Here is an 8738-nt window from a genome sequence, read left to right as displayed (position 1 = left end):
GGAATTGGGATGTGGGGTGCAGGAGGGTGTGGGATGTGGCAGGGGGCTCCGGACAGGGGATTGGGGTGCAGGGTGCGGGCTCCGGCCCAGTGCCACTTACCTAGAGCGGCTCCGGGGTGGCAGCATTGTGCACCGTGGCCAGGGCAGGCTTTGCCACGGTTGCCCGTTCCCGGCTAATGGGAGCTGCAGGGGGCAGTGCCTGGAAGCGAGAGCACGGAGCTCTCTACTCCCCCCCGCCCCGCCCGGGGCTGCAGGGACATAGTTTCAGCTGCTTCAGGGAGCGGTGCGGGGTCGCGGCACTACGGGGTAGGCGGGGGGGCGTGAGGAGTTTGGCGGGCTGCACGAAAGAACCCCATGGGCCGCGTGTTTGAGACCCCCTGTGGTAGTCACAACCCAGCCAAAACCAGGATCACACAAGACAGCTCGACCTTGTGAGATCCTCAGAATGCTTTCCACACTAAAGAGATGCAGATAAGAGTGTGAAAGGATCATGGTAACTGGAGATGGAACAAAATCACTTAGATTATCAAGTTTATCTTCTTATGGGTCCAACAAATTACCTGTTGAAGGTTGTGTCCGATATGAAATAGATTTTATATCGTATACCTGTACTGAAACTGAAAGATATGTACTTGTAAAGTAGAACAGAATATTTTAACACAGAACTCTGGATAGATGGACACATCTAGCTAGGACCTTTAGAGGTTTCCCCATCCTTAAAAAACAAAGCAACCAAAAATGAATTTCAGCTAAATGTAGACTATTTGTGGAAAGATTAAAAGCTGGGATGGAGTTGCGGGGGGCGGGGGAGGGAGAGTAAGGTTTCTGTAACTATATCTGCATCTCTAATATAGCTGCAAAAAGTAGCTCTTTAAAAAGATGTGTGCATCTTTATGTAGTTCCTCTTTGTGGAGACTGTTTACTTCAGGCCGTAGATGTGGTTATGTCATGTTTCCACTGTGTTTTTCATTCAGTGCTGCGCTGTATTTGTGGTTTTTTACATTTGTGACAGTCGAGTAACTGGAGCCATTTGTACCTGAGCAAATAATATCAAATCTGAATACTTTATAAATATTTACAGTATTTGGTGCGTCTCCCATTCACATCAAATGCAAAGTATAAAAAGCAAAAACAAACAGAAACAAACAGAACCCGTGTTACGTTATAATAAATATTTACTGTACGTATTATTGACTAAAGCTTCCCATACAGCCATGTAGGGAGAGTCGGCGGCATTGTTCCTGCCATGCCGTTCTATATTAAAACGCTCTAAATTAAGCTGTCTGAGAATAAAAATGTGTGCGTTAGGGAATGATTGATGTCTGTGACTTACTTAATTTTTTTTTTTTTTTGGCACCGGGAAGTCTTTCCTGCACATGTGGGTCGTGAATTAGGTAGAAACCTGGGACTTTCTGGCACAGCTGCAGAATTCATTGGCATGAGGGTCCTGTGAAAGGTTTCTAAAGAACATGACCCTTCGTGCCCTGAAATTTTTTTAAGGGCAGATTCTAATTGCAAACAATCAAGTTCCCCAGCCTTGTTTGCTGCACTGAATATGGGGCCAACATTCGTTTGAGCAGCAGCCTTGCCCCTGAAATAGTAAAAGAGGGCTCAAAAAAACCCAAGGCTCAAAGCACATTGGGGAGCTACAGCGTTTGAAAATGTGCAGCCTTAATATATATATTTTTAAATAATGGCTTTATTCACTGAACACACTGATACTCGAGCGAACGAGCATTACAGCGTCTCTGGACTCTTTAAAACAAAGGTTCATCAGATCCTGTTCAGGGAGCAAGTTCAGATTCGCACCTGCAAACTCAGTCCCATGAGTTTTATTTTTGAATCCCTTACCAGAGTTTTTTTTTTCCCTTTCCATTCATTCCTCTCCACTCTGTAATGCAGTTTCTCATCGTCTTTTTGTTCTTCTCCTTCAGGAAAGTTTTTATCTTTGCTTCTTCTAACTCTGTGTTTACTTACGTGGCACCCATTCCCATAGTACGTCACAGCCATTAATATATTTATGTTCACAACACCCCTGTAGGGAAGTAATATGATCCCTCTTTTCCAGGTGAGGAGCTCAAACTAAGTGCATCCAAACAACTTCCTAAGAGAGAATTTCCCAGAAGCCCTCTTATTCCCATCAACCCATTTCAAATTCAGTACCTGGGGCATGCACCATGATCCACAAAAGGGGCCCTTTATGCCTAGATGGAATCTTATTGAAATCAATGTATGAGTAAAACCTAGTAAAAATCATAGGCACTGACTCCGTGGATGCTTCAGGGCTGGAGCAACCACTGGCAGGCAGTTCCCCCCTCCTCCCCCAGAGCCTCCCTTCCGCCAATCAACTCCTTCCCCTCTCTCCCAGTGCCTCCCGCCCACCATGATTATCTGTTCTGTGACAAGCAGGAGGTGCTGGTGGGGGGAGGAGAGCAGGGATGGGGGGTGGAACTGGGTGAGAAGAGGTGGGGCAGGGGTGGAGCGGGAGCAGGAAGAGGCAGGGTGGGGGTGGAGGTTTGGGGGAAAGGGGTGGGTTGGGGATTGAGCACCTGCAGCGCCTGGAGGAAGCCGGCGCCTGTGGTAAAAATATCCGGATTTGGCTCAACCTATTTGCAAAATAGGGCTGGTCTACACTAGAAAGTTAGAGCAGATTAGCTTCATCGCTCAGGGATGTGAAAAATGTCACGCTCTGTGTGATGAACTAAATCAACTAAACTCCAGTAGACACTTCTAGGCTGACAGAAGAATTCTTCCATCAACCTAGGTACCACCTCTCGGAGAGGCAGATTTACTACCAGGAAGGAAGAACGCCTTTCGTTACTGTAGTAAGCATCTACACTGCAGTGCCGGAGCAGTGCCGCTATAGTTTTTCTAGTGTAAAGGTACCCATATAAGGCAGCTCCCCATCATGACAGCCAATTTAATTTGACATTGGTGCTGTTAAAAAGCTTTTCTCAATTGGAAATTCCAGCCAAGTTGTTCCCAGTTGACACCAGAAAGGAATGCTTTACACGAATGCACCCTGCTAGGTTCCTATTGTATTAACAGATTTCCTCTGCAGGGAGGTAGGAAGAACTTGCACAAAACCCCCACCCTGCACTTGTAAACAAAGAGGCAGAAGTGGTTGCATGCACATAGACATTTTAGTTTCTCGTTTCTGGGACTCTGTTCCAAAACAGGCATCACAGCAGAAAAGCATTCCAAATATTGCTATGCAGAGAAAGATTGGCCCAGGAAGTTTCAGGTGCTGGAAGCAGCCTGTTCTTTACCTAATCTGAGGATTCAGTGACCATTTCAAGCTGTATCCCGTGAACCAGGGTTAGAAAATCACAGCCTCTTCGCTATTACGCTTATGCCCTTTCTATACCATTTTGGCAGTAGAAAGTGGGTGGAATTTCCCCCCTGAAAATGGCCAATGCAAAGAATGCCCCACTATATCGCCAGCCAGTGAAGAACTGGTGTAAAGGCTCTCCATTGGCCCTTCTTTCAACCCCCAGAGTGCTGTGCACTTCAGCTATTTTCTACCCTTCAGGACCCAGAGAGTGCTACGGGTAGCAGAGTTTCACTTTGAGCAGCCCTGAGACTCCTCTAATTTACACCAGGGGATGGATAGGTGTACAGAAGAATAAGGGAAGCAAAACGGCGGATTAAAGCTACCTTTGCCACCTCCTACACCCCGTTCATGCCCCAAATGCAGAAATGGAGTCACTTGGACTCAGGCCTTCAGATTCTGCAAGAATTGGAAGCTTTCACCAACTTGGCACTGCGTTTCCTACCTTTGGTGGCTCATGAGATAGCAGATCTTAGAAATCACATAATATGGATTATGCCTTTTCATGTCCACCCTGTCCTGGTCCCTTTGACCAGCCATTCTGCCCTGCCTATGTCAAAGTGAGAGAGTGACCACACTGCCAGCCCTGCTTTGCTCTCAGAACCACTGCCCCTCATCCCACGTCCAAGCTGCGAGCAGTTTGGTTGCACTGGGGGTCGTTCAGGCATGCCAGCAGGAATCATTAGTACAATACAATGCCACTGTCAGCAATGAAACTGGGATTATTCTTCAATCCTCAGAACCACCTCACGCTCAACACTGTGGCAGCTCAGTGTTGAGGAAAGTTTCCTCACACCCTTCACTATAAGCGAGGATCATCATTTGCACACACTGTATATATAGATAATATACAAAGAACAGAAACTTTTCTCCTTTTGTCTCCAGAATGCAAATGCATCTCTGACCTAAACCATAGCTGAGTCAGCTGGAAAATCATCCCAGGCATTGGCATGTAAATCAGCAGCGCACATACCACTGGTGCTCTCGTCTGTGAAAAATCACCCTTTTCATTATAAACAACACACAAGTGAGGCCACCTGAAGCTGTTGTAGAAGGCTGGGCTGGGCTGGGCTCATTGAGGTCGGGGGTGGGGTGAGGCGGGAGGGGGGAGCGGGGGGTAGGACCTGTGGAAAATCAGTGTTCCATTTTGGTTGTCAACATGAGTGTCATGGTTTATAGAAAAGTGGCTGGAAAACAAAGATCCTCATTAATAAGTTGATTTTTGGTATTTTTTTAACCAAGTTTCTATTTTTTAAGCTTATAGAGAACTCACACGTGCATAAGTACTCAGAGGGGAGCGTATGCATATCTATGCACTGTATAAATGAATATATGCATAGTATGTGGTGAGTACCCTATACAGGGCCGGCTTTAGGAAGTGCGGGGCCCGATTCGAACAGTTTCAACGGGGCCCCGGCAGGGATGACTAAAAAAAAAAACCACGTAAAAAAACCACGTGGGGCTTGTACTCACCGGGCGGCATTCCTAGTCTTCGGCGGTGGGTCCTTCACTCGCTCTGGGTCTTCGGCAGCACTGAAGGACCTGCTGCCAAAGACCCGGAGCGAGTGAAGGACCCGCTTCCGAAGTGCCGCCGAAGACCCGGAGCGCCACCAGATGAGTAAAAATTAAAAAGGAGCCTCTAGCCAGGGAAGGGATTCTTGGCCACTTCTTTCTCCCCTCCCCACCGGAGGCCCTGCCACTGGGCGCGGGGCCCTCTTAGGCGCGGGGCCCGATTCGGGGGAATTGACCTAAAGCCGGCCCTGACCCTATAACACCTTTCTTCCTTTAGGAGCAAGAGACCTACTTTAATGGTACCATGGAACCCATTGATTTTGAGATGGTTCTGAGGAAGAATACCTAGCTAGATGGCTTGAAGTTACAATATAACGACGTATTGCCCTCAGCCATTGGTATATTAGTTCCCAAGCACCTTCTGTCTCTTCTGTGTCCTCACAGACCTTTATGGGGCACAGATGGCCTGCGCCGGAAATGTGAGGGAAGATGGATTGAGGACCAGTGACAGAACTCTTTCTCCAAAGTGAGCTAATTATGGCACAGAAGAGTTTCTGAAACCTTATGCCATGGCTTTGCAGATGACAGGTGAACAGTGTTTTCTTTAAATTTTGCCTGGTGCTCTGGCCCTGAGTCAGAGAGCATCGCTGCTCAGGGATGTACTTAGGGCCATCAAAATCAACAAGACTCCAAAACTGGGGTCTGCTATGCTGTGACAGTGGGTACCACTACATATGTATTTTAATTTTAAAAACTTTAAATAAACATAGAATAAAAAACTTAAATAACAGAAAATATATTTTTAAAATAGTGATGTGAGGAATTGGAAGATTTGAGGTTCCATGGAACCCTAAACCTTTGTGAAATTAAATGTACATTCTTTGCCAAACGCCCTAGTACTTAGAACGTCCTCATAGTCTCTAACCCATTGTTTTTGCAAAGAAAGTGATAAAAATGTGCTGCTCTTGTGAAATTAATTATTTCCTATCTTGTGACACGAAAACTGGCAGATCACATCAGCAAGCAAAACACTATTTACAGTAGCAGTGACTGACAGTAACCAAAAGGCCAGTCAGCAAGACTGGATTAGGTCCAGGGGTGAAAGTAACTTAACGGACTTACCAGTAATGCAGAGCGGCTGGGGTCCTAAGCAGGGGGGGGGAGGGAGGAGACTCTGGGCCCCTGGAAGGGGCGGGGCCTCAGGCAGAAGGGGCAGAGCTGGGGCCAGACTCCCCCAGCCAGCCCTTCAGTGCTGCCCAGCCTGCGCCGCCCGGAGATCCGGCAGCAATTCAAAGGGCCTGGGGCTCCAGCCATTGGCGCGGTAGCCATAGCAGCAATGGCAGCCGGGAGCCCTGAGCCCTTTAAATCACTACCGGAGCCCCGGGGTAGTGGCAGCGGCTGGGAGCCCCAGCACTCCGGTGGCGATTTAAAGGGCCACGGGCTCCAGCAGCTGCCCCTTTTGCGTCCCCCCCATCAGCGGCCCTGTATACCGCTGTGTACCGGCGGTCTTACCAGTACGCTGTACCGGACCATACTGGCTTACTTTCACCTCTGATTAGGTCGCAGCTTTTAAAGCTACAAATGGAAAGACTGCCATTGACTTCAATACATTATGGCTTAGGCCCTATTTCACAAGGAGTCCCATTGCAATAGGACAGAGGCAGGCTTAGGCCTGGTCTACCCTAGGAAATTAGGTCGGTATAACTTTGTCGCTCACCAGTGTGAAAAATCCACACATCTGAGTGATGCGGTTAAACCAACCTAACCCTTGGTGTAGACAGCACTAGGTTGATGGGAGAATTCTCCTCTGAACCTAGCTACTTCCTCTCAGGGACGTGGAGTACCTACACCAACAGGAGAACCCCTCCTGGACGTAGGCAGCGGCGTCATGGCAACATTTTAAGTGTAGACAAGCCCTTAGAATTGAAGAGTTCCGACTCCCAATTCTAGGCCTATTCCACTGTTTCTCAGTTGCTCTTTCCAATTACTGTTGGTGTTCTTGTGTAATATATCTAGGCCACCATATTAGTTAATTCTGTTGCTTTAAAATGTGCAGGGCAGAGAAACCTGTTTCAATGAGCACAGTGTATTTATTTGAATTGTATAAAGGAGGAGGAGTGAAACATGCATTTGTTTTACACACAGGAGACATTGGTGGTGGCGGCGGTGGGGAGGTGGGGCGGTTGTGTGTTAATTCTTTCTTGTTTTCTCATTGTCAAATTCAGTGGCTAAATTTCTTAGGGATGTATATTCATCCTTTCCACTACAGGTCCCCGATATACCACTGTGGCAGTACACAGAAGCCAGAAAAGCCCCGCAGTTGGCTAATTGACCCAAAGCGTGGCCCTGGCAAGCCCCAGCATAGGCAGAATGCCAGGGAGGGTCCCATTGCCTTTACTGCTATGGAAACGGGGCAGCTCTGGGTTGAGGAGTAGCCAATAGTCAGCCCAAGGAGGGAAGCAGTTTTCAGTGGCTCTGCAAATATCCACTGCTTTTTGCAGAGCCAACTCCATTGCTTGGAATAACCCTGCACTGACCCGGTTATCAACTACACCACCAAGAATTTGGTCTCTAATCAATCCATCTGTCAGCTGTTTGAATGTACATGGCTTAGCTTTATTAGTAGGTAGATGTGTGACTGCATGGACAATGGTCTCATGTGGTCGTTGGTTTATTGGAAAAGGTGCCTATTCTCCGTGTCATTCTTTCACGGCTCAAAGTGGTCTTGACATTTCTGAGTGGCTCTTTTTTGCAGTTTGCAGTCCCCATTATGCTCCCACTGGGGAGGCTGCTCAGTGGTAGCACAACACGGCTACTGCTTTGCTCAATATGGCCCTGGCAACTTCACAAGAACGGCGTAGCTCCTTTCTGCAGTACGGCATCTCCAGTAGAGCAAAATAGCCCAGTGCTAGCAACTGCTTTTGACACTATGCACTGCAGTATTATTCACACCAGTCAGACTCATATTCCCTAACCAGACCCTTTCCCATCCCCTCTTGTTTGATTCTCCCTCTGGAAAGAATCACATAACTGAAAACATTTGCTCATATATTTTCATTGCAAGCCCAGAAAATAGAGAGGAAGAAAAATGAACAGCTACGCTACAGATGTCTCTTTCACTGCTTAACAGCACTTTTTCTCTCCCTCTTTACAGTACTGTATTCTGCAAACCTTTTTCCCTGGAGACACCCAGCTGAGCTCCCCCTACAAGTGTTTAAATCCCCTGCTGTCAGCTCGAACCCTGCTGATTATGTGGGTCGGATTGAACCAGCAAAAACTTGAAGCTGTGAGTGCCTGTTTCCCTTTGGGCCTTCCAGTCCCTGCTTCCCAGTGTGTTTTGCACCTTTTGTTTTCACTTAGGGCTCAGTCTTTCTCACCAGGAATAATCCCTCTTATTTCAGGGCAAGACATAACAGGAAGATTTCTTTGGGGTTAGTCTCATGAACGGAGTGTAGCTGTAACCCTAAATGGAAAAAAGCTTGCAAAAAACCCACCCTTGTTGAGCAGTTTTTCTTTCTTTCTTTCTTTCTTTCTTTCTTTCTTTCTTTCTTTCTTGCAAAGGCAACTTCTGCCCATTGAAGCTGTGCGTGTGAACCCCTACACACAGCTGTATCCCTGACATACTTTCACACAGCATCTGACAGAGTGTGAAAGGTTAACTTACAGTGGCATGTACAGATGTTCCTGCCATCCCCTGATTTGTTCTCATGCAATTAGTTCCATTAACGATAAAGGTTACGGACTTCAGCTATGGGGGAAGTGAAGTAATATGTGAGAGGTGAAACAAAGGCTAGCCCTGACCCTTGTGAGCTCAGCTTACACTATTGAATGTTCCTGTTTGAGAACTTGGGGGTGGGGGGATATGTTTGCAAGGGTTGGGAATGTATCCTCTTTC

This window comes from Malaclemys terrapin, chromosome 7 (assembly GCF_027887155.1).
Source record: "Malaclemys terrapin pileata isolate rMalTer1 chromosome 7, rMalTer1.hap1, whole genome shotgun sequence".
Classification (NCBI taxonomy): domain Eukaryota; kingdom Metazoa; phylum Chordata; order Testudines; family Emydidae; genus Malaclemys; species Malaclemys terrapin.
The sequence above is the reverse complement of the archived record's forward strand: the minus strand, read 5'-3'. Positions refer to the sequence as shown.